Source organism: Pipistrellus kuhlii, unplaced genomic scaffold, assembly GCF_014108245.1.
Source record: "Pipistrellus kuhlii isolate mPipKuh1 unplaced genomic scaffold, mPipKuh1.p scaffold_m20_p_1, whole genome shotgun sequence".
Lineage (NCBI taxonomy): Eukaryota > Metazoa > Chordata > Mammalia > Chiroptera > Vespertilionidae > Pipistrellus > Pipistrellus kuhlii.
The window spans coordinates 53,918,191-53,931,109 of NW_023425404.1; the positions used below are offsets into that span (position 1 = coordinate 53,918,191).

The following is a 12,919-nucleotide window of genomic DNA, read 5'->3' on the forward strand; positions in this document are numbered from 1 at the left end:
GATGAAGCACGTTGGAGACAGTGCTAAAAACAGTACAGAAGGCCTTTAAGCCCAGTTCTTCCACTGCATCTTCTAAAGTACTGATGATCATTATCATCTAACGTTATTATGACTATTTTTGAATACCCACTTGGCACATATTATTAAACTGTACTGGGGAATGGATCAAAATTCTTAATGCCTGGCAGCTGTTTTTCTCTATGCTATTTTCCAAATTTTCTTCTGCTTCATAATTTCTCTCTCTCTCTCTCTCTCTCTCTCTCTCTCTCTCTCTCTCTCTCTCTCTCTCTCTCTCTCTCTCTCTCTCTCTTTTGTAGAGATAGTTCAGAACACATGTTAAAAAATGCTTAATGGAATCCAACATTGAGATAGCTGGGCTGAGAGTACCCACAGGCATCGTCTTCTGCCTTGTGTTCTGCTTCTTAATTCTGCACTGAGTTTACCCTGAGTTTAATTTAAGAGTCATTGCCATCAAATCACTTCCATCAATTGCCCATGCTTTCTCAGGGGTCCCTTGACACCCTTCCCTGCAAATATATGAACCAATAACAGGATTCATTCATTCCTAACAGTAAATATAATTGCATGTGATACACACTATTATAGTGGAGTATAAAGTGTACCTGGTATGGACAACTGAGGGGAGAAAAGACAACACACCTCACAAGAGACAGAGAGCAGAACGATGAAGTGCTGAAGGGAAGTGAAAATGGTTTCTTTGAGAGTGTGTGTTGTCCTCAGTGATTTTGTTTGATAGATGGCATTTTATTTTTCTTTAAGTCCAGGAGATTTCTTCCTCCATAAAATATCAATTTACTTCATATAGTTATAGCACTTGGAATCTGGAGGGTTTTATACCACCTCTGCAATTTAATGTGAAGAAGTCGAGGTCCAGGAGGAGTTGAAGTGATTCTATCTCCCTGCCCCCCAAGACCTTGAATCAGAATGTATGGTTTTTTAAAAAAATACCTAATCCATTAAGAAGATATTAGGAGCAGAAACAAGTGCTTTCAAAGGTCCCTTTTCATGATTACATTTAAATAATGCAGTAGATAGATTGGAAGATAAAAAATATTTCCCTAAGGTCTTCAATCTTCTTCCCACTAGTTATTGTGAATAGATAGGTAGCTACTATATGTTTAGCACTCAGAATTTCCCCTTATTCCTGACACTTTCAATCTAAAATGAGTGGAGCTAAAAAGCTGGAGGGATTCAAGTGGCCATCTAGTTTCTGCCCCTATCAGGATCTCTGAGCAACTAGGCGTGGTTAGAGAAAGAATGAAAAGCTCACTTGTCCAGAAACAACTTACTGGAGGATTTGACCCGAGTACGTGGCCAATAAAAGGTAGACAAATGAATGCATGTTTGCCACCTGAATAGTAAATTCCCAGAATTTTGGCCAAGGTAATGATCTCGGGATTCATGACAAAAAAAATAGTTGGCAATTTTCACAAATATACAGTCATCTTATCAAAACATACACAATAAGCGAGCATTTGATAGATGACAGATGTGACTTGAGCCTGATAATTCACCTTTTTCACTTAAAGCTGTTTTATTTGAAACGAAAGTCCTCATCTCATTAAACAGTGCAGTGAAACATTCAATATGGAATCTCAATTTTGATTTCTCTACAAGGTGAGAAGAGTGGGAGTTGCCTTCCCATTATTTAATAAGTGGGCTGGTAAATGGAGAGGTTTGCCCTAGAATCCACAATAGATGGCGATGCACGCCCAAAATCTCATAAAACCTAGGCCAGTTTTCAGTTCATTCTATTGCACCATGCTATAAAAAATAGGGCCTTTGAACAGGTGCTTTCACGCTGGTATGAATATTGTAGTTCAGACTGGGGCACATGAGCAGGTTGTTTCCTAGAAAACCCTGAAGAAAGCCCTGCCTGCTCAAATCAGATGATCACAGAGCCTCAGAGCTGGAAACAGGCATAGAAACCCGTAGCCAGCCCCTTGTTTTACTAGACAAAGAAACAGACTGAGTGAGAAAGGTTAAGACATCAGGTCAGGTCAGCTCTTAGCAGAGACCGGATGAGAAAACAAGATGCATTTAAATTTAATAAATCATTTAAAATTGTTTTGTGTGTCAATGTATGAGTTACATAACGAATTTCAAGCCAAATTAGAATATTAATTTTAATTTGGTAGGATATAATGAAGGGAAAAATCAGCCTCTGTTAAATAAGTTTGGATGATCGATTAAGAAAAGGATTTGAACGACAAAGCCAATAGTCATCAAAATGATGATTAGTTCCTATCTAATAAACACATTTATTTTCAGATAGAAACATTACTTTGAATTTGAAATAAGAAAAAAGATAAGTAAGAAGTGAGATGCTAAGCATGCCAGGATGGCAGCCTGACTGCTGACCAAACAATTCCCTGTGGGTGTTGACCCATTTCTTTATCCTTGCTATGTTAGCTCTGAGGAAAATAATTTCTCTACATTGCGGCTTAAGATACTTAATTTGGTTTGAAGTTCATTGATTTTCTTTCTTTTTTTAAAATATATATATATATATTTTCTTACAGAGAAGGGAGAGGGATAGAGAGCCAGAAACATCGATGAGAGAGAAGCATCGATCAGTTGCCTCCTGCACACTCCCCACCAGGGATGTGTCCCTTGACCAGAATCGAACCTGGGACCCTTCAGTCCGCAGGCCGACACTCTATCCTAGGGGTGTCGAACTCAATCAGAGAAGGGGCCAAAATCTAAAATCCAGCCTAAATCGCGGGCCGAATGGTTTACTGAACAGTCATAAACTGTCATTGTGATGGAAACACAGCGGAGTGCAGTGATGACAGCGCTGAGCGGGCCACATTGCAAGGCCTGGCGGGATGGATTTGGCCCGAGGGCCTTGTGTTTGACACATGTGCTCTATCCACTGAGCTAAACCGGTTTTGCCTCATCAATTTTCTTAATGTGTTTTTATTGATTTCAGAGAGAGGAAGGGAGAGGAAAAAATAGAAACAATGATAAGAGAGAAACATTGATTGGCTGCCTATTGCATGCCCCCTGCTGGGGACAGAGGCTGCAACCTGGGCCTGTGCCCTAACTGGGAATCAAACTGGCAACCTCCTGGTGCATGGGACGACTCTCAACCCATAGCCACACTGGCCGGGCTGAAAATATTTCTTTTGTGCAATGTGAATTGCTTCTTTAAAAAAAAAATTAAATTCTTTTTGTTGAAAGTATTACATAACGTGAATTGCCTTTAAGTTCATTTACTCTGTGTTAAAATAAATATAGAGGTTCATATAATAATCAATATTTTTATCATTTATATCCTAAAAATGCATTTTATAGATCCAGAGACCAATTTAAAACAAAAAAACCCAAAAAACGTACGATCAGAAACCTAGGCTTGATTCAGTTGTTTTTATGGAATAAAAAACAAGCTTGAAGCATGAGGCATGACAGTCCTCAGCCATTATCCACAGCAGTGCTGGTGCATCCCTTTGGCAGGGGCAACGTGCCAGGAGTAGAACACCATAACCTCAGCTGGTATCAGCAACGGGACTGCGGCTAGCCTGGGGAAGCTTCTGGATACTCTTTACAGGTACAGAACTGCTGCAGGCGCCCCAGCTATGGGGCCGCAGTATAACAAGGGAGTTAAGCAGTCTGCTGCTGGGAGGCAGTTCTCTGAGAGAAGAGGAGAAAGGTTCCTCCCTTTCTGGCAAAAGATGAGCCGCTTCGCAGAGCTGATCTCTTGAGGGCTGCCCTGAAATGACAAACAAAACAAAACAAAACAAAACAAAAAACCCCACACCCACCACCACGAACAAAACCCTCCAGATTTCAGTAGGTATCTTCATTTTCATTTATTTCCTTCAATGAGCTTTTTAAAGAACAAGCCTTTATTGACATCCTAGGACATAAACGTAGAGCTGCACTGTGTGTGTGTGTGATTTTTATGTATCTCAGTCTCCTGGCACAGTTCTGTTTTCTCCATACTAATATTCATATCACAAGTTAATCAAGGTCACAGGGCAATGCACGGGTTAAGTCCTTTCACTTACAAAATTCAAAAGGTATCCTGTGTTTGGACGAATGAATATTGAGAAGTAGCAAGATTTCCCTCCTGATTTTTAAAATGGGGGGTGGAGGGACATCCCCCGACTGGAACTTGATTCTATGTAGCTCTCCACAATAGACAGGAAGAGGAAGGAAAGGTTCAGAATTAAAAAAACGGGAAGGGAGAACAGTTTTCGGTTTCTAGCTCATTCTTTACAGCTGTCTGCTCAGGGCCCCGTGCTGCACAACGCCAGGGGTCTCCGCGGGCCTCTCCGAGCAGCGACACCTCTGTCTGCCCTTCAGAGCACAGATGCGAAGGCAGTGCTTTTAGAGCGTGTTCTTGGTTCTACTGCACCAGAGTCATCAAGGTGCTTGTTAAAATGCAAATTCCCGGGGCTGGACCCCAGACCTGCTAAATCAGGGACCAGGAACTAATATAAACATTTAAAATAACACCCGAAACAATCCTTATGAACAAAACCTGAGAGCCTATTTTTAGCAGATTTACTCATAGCTTTTTAAGTACTAAAAAATGTACTGAAAAAGTACTAAGCACATCTACATATTCTCTCTATATAAAAGCATAAGCAACCATTACTATGGACCAACTGGAGGGACCCGAATGACAGGTCATCATGACGCACACCGGCCACCAGAGGGCAGAAGCTCAATGCAGCAGCTGCCCCAGCCAGCAGGCCCCAACTGCCTGATCAGGGCCGGTCTTAGGGCTGGGATGGGGAATGGGGAGGGGGGTGAGTGGTGGTAGGTGGCGGTGGATGCAGCCCCTTTCCCAGGAGGCCCAAGGGCCGGCTCTCTCCTTGGGGCCAGTGGCCAACCTCCCAGGTTCCTTCCCTAAGTTGGGCAAGCCCCTATTGGCCTGCCACCTGCCTGCCATGGTGGCTGGCGGTTGGCCCCTCCCCCAGGTGATCAGGGCCTGCCAGCCAACCTCCCAGTCCCTCCCCCTGGCCAGCAGGTCCCAATCACCTGATTGGGGCAGGAAACCGGGGATGGGTGGTCTCAGACACAGGCAGTGAGGGAAGGTGGAGGCGGGAAGGTGGGGAACCTGATCAGCCCTGATTGCTGGCCAGGCCTAGGGACCCCACCCATGCATGAATTTTGTGCACCGGGCCTCTAGTACTACATTTAAAGTGCATTTTTATTTGAATAAAGATGGGATTACTTGTTCCAGATTGTGATTTTTAAAAAAAATATATTTTATTGATTTTACACAGAGAGGAATTGAGAAGGACAGAGAGCTAGAAACGTCGATGAAAGAGAAACATCGACCAGCTGCCTCTTGCACACCCCCTACTGGGGATGTGCCTGCAACCGAGGTACATGCCCTTGACCGGAATCGAACCCGGGACCCTTCATTCTGCAGGCCGATGCTCTATCCACTGAGCCAAACTGGTCCCGGCCAGATTGTGATTTTTGTCTTTTACCTCTCTTTTCATGAGTCTTGATTACATGGATGTCATGGTGGCTAAGCAGGATTGGCAGGTGCAGGAGGAAGTGCAAATGGTGTAAGAGGTAAATGAAATAAAACATGGATTTCTTTTTAAGTCTGTGTGAGTCACCAATGGTATTTGATATTAGATATTCATAATATGTACCAAGATATTTTAAAAAATCCATTCTGTTGTTTTTGTTTTTGTTTTTTTTTTGAGATCTAATTTTCACTTTTACTATTTGGATAGATATTTAAAAATATACTCAAGCACAGTTCAAACATACAGTAATTTCAGTGGTTTCTTGAGTCAGAGTTAAAATCCAAGCAAAGTGAGTTTTTGAAAGAGCAGCTACAATTTCGTCTTTTAACAGATAGCCAGCACCATCTAGTGGATGCCAATAACCTCTTTTCTTGAGTTCAGTGAGGAGATGAAGAGAGCAGTCTCTGGAACTTGGGTTGGAATCCCAGTGTCTGTTCCTGAATGACTTTGGGAAAATTACTTAACCCCTTTGTGCTCTGCTTCTCAACTATAAATCTGGATAATAGTGCTGCCTCACTTTAATAGTGTTATAAAGTAAAGTAAAATAATGCATCTAAAGCATGTCCTAAACACTTAGTAAATGTTATCCTATCTAATAAAAGAGCAATATGCAAATTAACCATCACTCCGTGACAAAATAGCCACAAGATGGCGGTGCCCAGTCCTCTCAGCCCTGCCAGAGACCCCCAGGCTCAGGAAGGTCTCCTGCTGAGAGCCTGCAGAGTAAGCAGTCTGGCGGAATGCTGCCCAGAGACCTTCCTGACCCTTTATTTCATTTTACTTTTTAAAATATATTTTATAGATTTTTACAGAGAGGAAGAGAGAGGGATAGAGAGCTAGAAACATCGATGAGAGAGAAACATCAATCAGCTGCTTCTTCCACACCCCTTATTGGGGATGTGCCTACAACCAAGGTACATGCCCTTGACCGAAATTGAACCTGGGACCTTTCAGTCTGCAGGCTGATGCTCTATCCACTGAGCCAAACCGGTTTTGGCCTTCCTGACCCTTTATAAAAAACAAAAACAAATTTACTCCCCATGGCCTGATCACCTGCCAATGGCGGCAGCCTGGGGTCTCAACCACTGAGTCACACCAGCCAGGCAGATATGGAGGAATCTTAAATTTTCTTTTAAAAAATATATTTATTTTATTGATTTTTTACAGAGATGAAGGGACAGGGATAGAGAGTTAAAAACATCGATGAGAGAGACACATCAATCATCTGCCTCCCGCCACACTCCCTACTGGGTATGTGCCCCCAACTGAGGTACATGCCTTTGACCGGAATAGAAACTGTGACCTTTGAGTCTGCAGGCCGATGCTCCATCCACCTAGCCAAACCAGTTAGAACTATCCAATATGTTAAAGAAAAACCCCTATCTAATAAAGAGAGAATATGCAGGGGAGGGCATTTGGGAATGATTGGGTTGAGAGGGGAGGGCAGTTGGGGACGATTGGGCTGACAGGAGAGCAGTTAGGTATCAATCAGAGTGGCAGGGGAGTGGTTAGGGGGTGATCAGGCTGGCAGGCAGAAGCAGTTAGGGGCAATCAGGCAGGCAGGCGAGCAGTTGGAAGCCAGCAGTCCTGGATTGTGAAAGGGATGTCAGACTGCCTGTGTAGGCCCAATCCCACAGGCAGTCTGACATCCTAAACAGGCAGTCAGACATCCCCCGAGGGGTCCCAGATTGGAGAGGATAGAGGTTGGGCTGAGGGAACACACCCCCTCCCCAGTGCATGGATTTCGTGCACCGGGCCTCTAGTTTTTAAACAACACTAAGCCATAGACTCACAGGAGTTGGGAACTGTCCAGTGCCATACATTTTTAACTGCCCTTCAAAAGAAATGACCATTTCAGCTAGTTTGTAGAACCTACGAGGCTTAATGAGGTTCCTCTTCCAGTGTGTTGTTGCATTTGGCTGATGCTTATGGTGAGAAAAAGGAAAATGGGGCAACAAGACTGGAATGGGAGTTACAGCCCAGATGGAATACAATGTGGGCTCTCACTCATTCATTCAAAATCTGACTCCCCTTAGAAGGAGAATGTCTAAGAGGAGAGAGAGACTGCAAACAAACCAAACCAAACCAAAACACACACACACACACACACACACACACACACACACACACACCCAACTCTGAAACCAGCACTGCCATATGTCCTCAACCTGGAACGAGACCAGGGGAATTTTAGCTTAAAAAAATTTGACTCTAGAAGAAATCTTTATGAATTATTTTGGAAGACACAATATCTTCTAGAATATGTTTGGGTTTTTGGAACACAATATTTCAGAAAACAGCACAAAAGTTTGCTCTCAAGGCACATGCAGCTTCTCAGCAGTTTGCAAAAACGGAAGCAGCAGGAGGTAAATAAAGTGAGACTGACAGAAAACAACTCAAGATGAGAGGAGTTTTATGCAAAATATAATCAATGGGGACTTAGTTTGGAAAGTTGACAGTAAAGAGACTACTATTTTATTGAACTTGCTTTATCTTATGTTGCAAATATTTTAAAAGCAACACTTTAAATAATGAAAACACCAGTTAATCATGGGTATTGATCACAGCCCCGATTTCAGTTAGCTTTTTTCCCCCTCAACATACTCCAAAAATCATGTTCCCTCCCCTTCACTCCCTCCTCTCCCCCTCCCCCCTTTCTTCCCTCCTTCCCTCCTTTCCTTCTTTCCCCTGTTGTACCGAGATTCTGTGAGATTCTGTGATCCCCAAAGACCAGCAGGGAGCCAAGTCCACTGCAATTAACAAGAGAGCCTCTTCCATGCTAGCATGGGCTCTGTCCCACACACGCCGACCGCATGGCGGACGAGCGCGAAGTTCGCCAAGCTCAGGGGTTTCACACTGGTGGTGATGCCACTGCTTTGGCTGACCCTGATTGGTTGGGTGAGGGCTAGGGTCCAGTTACACAAAATGGAGGATAACTCCACCCTGCCCCACAGTAGAGTCAGGAGTTTATCCTCGCCCTGCCCTGCCCTCTCACCCCCCTCTCTCTCCCTTCCTTCCATTGATTTTAGAGAGGGAGGGAGGGAGGAAGGAGAGAGAGATAAACATGGATGTGAGAGATATATATCGATATGTTGCCTCCCATACAAGCCCTGACTGGGGATCGAACCTGCAGCCTAGGTTTATGCCCTGACCAGGAATTGAACCCACAGTCATTTGGTGTATAGAATGACGCTCAACCAACTGAGCCACACTGGCCAGGATGATGTATTGTTTTCTTGATGAAAACACGTCATTCACACACACACACACTGGAAAGAATGTCCTTTATTCCTGCAATATTAGAATTATGCAGGCATTTGGAGATTATCTGGTCTCTAGCTACCGAGACTGGTCAGTGGGCCAGAAACATTGCCATCACCTAGACTCCTGGCCTACCTAGCTAGTTAGTATCAGAATCCAAACAATGGTATTTCTCCTCCATATAAAAAAATAAAACAGAGTCAAGGGAACAGAGGATAAGGAGTGAGGTGATGGGGAGGGATTACTTTACGTAGGGTGATCAGTAAAGACCTTCCTGGAAAAGCCGCTGAGCGAAGAGAGAAAGTAAGTCACATGAATAGCTGGGCAACTGTATTCTAGGCAGAGGAAGCAATAGGTTGGGATATTTGTGTGTGTCTGTGTGTGTGTGTGTGCACGTGTGCGTGCGCCTGTGTGAATGTTTGTGTTGGGGGTGGTTAATTGTATTGGAGGAACAAGAATGAGTAGTGTTTCCAAATTCCCAACAGATATTAAAGAATCAAAACTGCCAGGAGTTATCAAACCCTTGTTATTCTAAAATACTTCCAACCACCTTCATGTTCTTTTGTTGTTATCATGACTACCTGAAGCATTTGTTTAAAAAGTAAGAACACTTAATCTTAGCAGTATTTATAAGAATTGTAGCAAATATTCAAATACTGGAGAATACAGAGACAATCTTTGGGTGCGATTTGAATAATGTAACATACAAATCTCCAAGCATGGTTAACAGCTTTTCACAGAATCATGAGTTGGAAATTGCCAATTTAAGGACTTATTTTAAATCAAAACTTATTTCTTGGAACAACACTCACAGAATTTGTATAAAATATACAATGAGTGTTAATTTATTCATATTTATATTATTTGCAATAATGACTCCCCGTTAGCCACAGACGGGGCCAGGAACACATCCTTGTAACAACTCCAAGCACAACTGACCAATCAGACTGCGACCACATCTCTCCCAGGTGCTCCTGTCCCAGATTCTGGAATGTTGACCTCGACTTCAGACTCAGAGTGTCAGCATTTTCTGCTCTTGCTTTAAACTTGATGTCAGTGGATTTCCTCAGTAACATCTCTGTGTTGATTGCTAAGATTTAATTCCTTTTAAAAAATATATTTTATTGATTTTTTTTACAGAGAGGAACAGAGAGCCAGAAACATCAATGAGAGAGAAACATTGATCAGCTGCCTCCTGCCCGCCCCCCACTGGGGATGTGCCCACAACCAAGGCACATGCCCCTGACTGGAATCAAACCTGGGACCTTTCAGTCCACAGGCGACACTCTATCCACTGAGCCAAACCAGCCAGGGTTAAGGTTTAATTCTTATAGGAGAATTAGAATACTTTCTCCAGTTTTTCTGATTTCTCAGCTGTTTTTTTTTTTTTTTTTTTAATTTGGAAAAACATAAATTTCCTGAGAAATGCTGTATAGAAACATTAACCAGGAGGACAGTGAGGCTGAACCACAGTGTGCCAGAAAAGTGTGGTAGAAATGGAGGTCTGAGAGAGAAGACAGGGCCTGGTCATTCAGGACTGGTGGGCATTGGAAAGACTGTGAGAAATGGGGAGCCCTGGAAAGGCCTGAGTCAGAGTGACATGGTTTGACTTAGGGTTTAAAAGCATCATTCGGGCTGCTGTTCGAAAGCAGAAGAGTCCAGGGAGGCAGCAGTAAAAGTCTATTGCAAAAATCTACCTGAGAGACGATGGCAGGATGGACCTCACTGGAAGCACTGAAGGCTGTGAGAAGTGGTTGGATTCTGGATATATACTGAGTGTAGAGATGACGGGTTGATAACTTGATTGCAGGATGTGAGAGGAAAAGGATTTGAGGATGACTTCAAGGTTTTTGGTCTGAGTCTGGCAGGATGGAGTTACCACTTACTGAGATGGAGTAAGATGGTGGTGATGGTGGTGGTGGAGGGGACTGTGGAGAAGACTGATTTTTGATGTGAAGTTTGAGATGCTTCTTACAGGTAAGCGGAGATGTCTAAGTGGACATGTCACAGTCAGATACAACAGAGTGGAACTCTGGGGAGAAGTCTGGGCTGGAGCTAGAAATGCAGGGTGAGCAGCACATGGGCGGGATTTACAGCCAGCACTGCCCAAGTAGGTTGTTGTGGTTTTTTGAGGAACTCACTGAACCTTTGTCTGTTTACGCTGCTGAAAACCACTTGAATCCACACCCTATCCACCTCAAACAACGAAGATACAGGGGCCAAGTATGTGAAAATGCCTTGTAAACTGCAAAGTGCTTCCCAGACTGGGGGTGGGGAGTGGGGTGGGGGTGGGGGTGGGAGTGGGGGTGGGGGGGGTGGTATTTCATGGAACTGGGGATGAAGAAAATCAGTTTGTGGACTAAACGAAAGAATCTTCATGCACTGGCAATGACAGAAACTACAAATATCACTTTTACCCTTTTGGGGCTGTGGCCCTATTTATGCAATTACTACTTTTTAATTTATATGGTATCCAACCTTTAGCAAAAACTTCACATACATGATCTTTTGGAGCTGCACAATCTTCCCCATTTTACAGAGGAGCTATATTATCATCCCCATTTTACAGCGAGGGTAGCGGACCTGCAGGGCCGGCACCATACAGACAGAGAAGGCCGGAGCCACACTAGCTAGCACCCACACATCTCCCTCCATCCGAGTTCAGCCTCCATAGGAACAAACCATCCCCTGCCCACAGCGTCCTCCGGAACCACCCACCAGCCGGGGGGCTGCCCCAGCGCCTCGCCGCCCCGCCCCCACGTCTCATTCTGGGTGGTACAGCCCTTTCCTATTATCGCGAGACTTGGAGCGCGTGGCTCGGTTGCCAGGGGAACAGCGTTCTCAGAAGCCGGAGGGCTTTGGACCCGCACCTCCTCTCACCTTCCGAGTAGTTAACTGTGGTGACAGGAGGGACCTCCTTGTTTTTTAAGGGGACGTGGCGTGCCTCTGAGCGACAAGTTCCCAGAGTCCCCTCGGGCAGGTGAGGAGCCGGCTCGGCAGCCCCGCCGCCGGTCCACGCGGAGCGCAGCGAAGGGGGAGGCCGCGGGCTGCCGGGAGAGGGGCGGGGCCTGGGGCGGGGCCTGCCTGGGAGTCTGACCAATATCCTATTATTTCTATTAAAATCAGCCATCAGCAGAAACCGGTTTGGCTCAGTGATAGAGCGCCTTCGGACTGAAAGGTACCTTAGTTGCGGGCACATCCCCAGTAGTGGGTGTGCAAGAGGCAGCTGGTCGATGTTTCTCTCTCATAGATGTTTCTAACTCTCTATCCCTCTCTCTTTCTCTCTGTAAAAAAATCAATTAAATTAAAAAAAAAAATCAACCATCAGCCACTAAAATAGACCATAAATGACCAAGAATGCAAATCGGCATTTCAACTAAGTGGTGGCCACCGAACATTTAACTAGAGGCTCAACTTCTCTTGTAATTAAAATGAAGTCAGTCAAACTCCAGATAACTTTTGGCTCTTTCCAGATTGACAAAGATGAAAAAGCCTTGACGTTAACCAATGACCCCAGTCCAACGCGGGGAAACAGGCTTCCATCTCATCATTACTGGGTGGTAGCAGTGTGGTTGGTACAGAATCTTTGGAGAACAATTTGACAGACTACCAGGATTTGAAACGCAAATGTTCTTTGACTAAGCAATTCTCATTTATCTTCGGGATACATAGTAACTATAACAATAAAAATTTGTAAAAGAGGTTAACTTAAAATTAAGGTATGCTTTATATATGGTAAAATTCACCCTTTTAATGTGCAGTCTGATGAGCTTTGATGAACACAATTGCCACAACAGTCAAGACACAGAACAAATCCCTTGGTACCGTTTTTTGTAGTTAACCCCTCCCTGCTCCCAGCCCTGGCAACCATTTCCCCTCAAGTTCTGTGTGTTCCAGAACATCCTATAATTGGGCAGACATTATGGAGTCTTTTGAACCTGGCTTCTTTCAATTTAATATAATGCAGTTGAAATTCCTCCATGTTTTGTATCAGTTGTTTGTCCCTGTATATTGCTGAATAGTATTCATTTGGATGGATGTACCATAGTTTGCTTATTCATTCCCTTGTTGAGTGACATTTGTTAATCCTCACCTGAGGATATTTTTTCCATTGATTTTTAGAGAGAGTGGGAGGAAGAGGG

General features: G+C 44.0%; 2 protein-coding genes across 2 annotated transcripts in view; both read left to right on the forward strand.

Annotated features, from left to right (window-relative positions):
* GPR176 (G protein-coupled receptor 176) overlaps positions 1-11,957 on the forward strand; it is a 108,496-nt gene extending 96,539 nt beyond the window's left edge. Inside the window, exons 4-5 of the transcript XR_006742057.1 lie at positions 1,755-1,758; positions 11,914-11,957. The gene's annotated coding sequence lies outside the window, so the exon portion shown is untranslated. The remainder of the gene's footprint in view (positions 1-1,754; positions 1,759-11,913) is intronic.
* Positions 11,618-12,919, forward strand: part of FSIP1 (fibrous sheath interacting protein 1) — a 174,237-nt gene continuing 172,935 nt past the window's right edge. The window contains exon 1 of the mRNA XM_036446450.2: positions 11,618-11,757. The gene's annotated coding sequence lies outside the window, so the exon portion shown is untranslated. The remainder of the gene's footprint in view (positions 11,758-12,919) is intronic.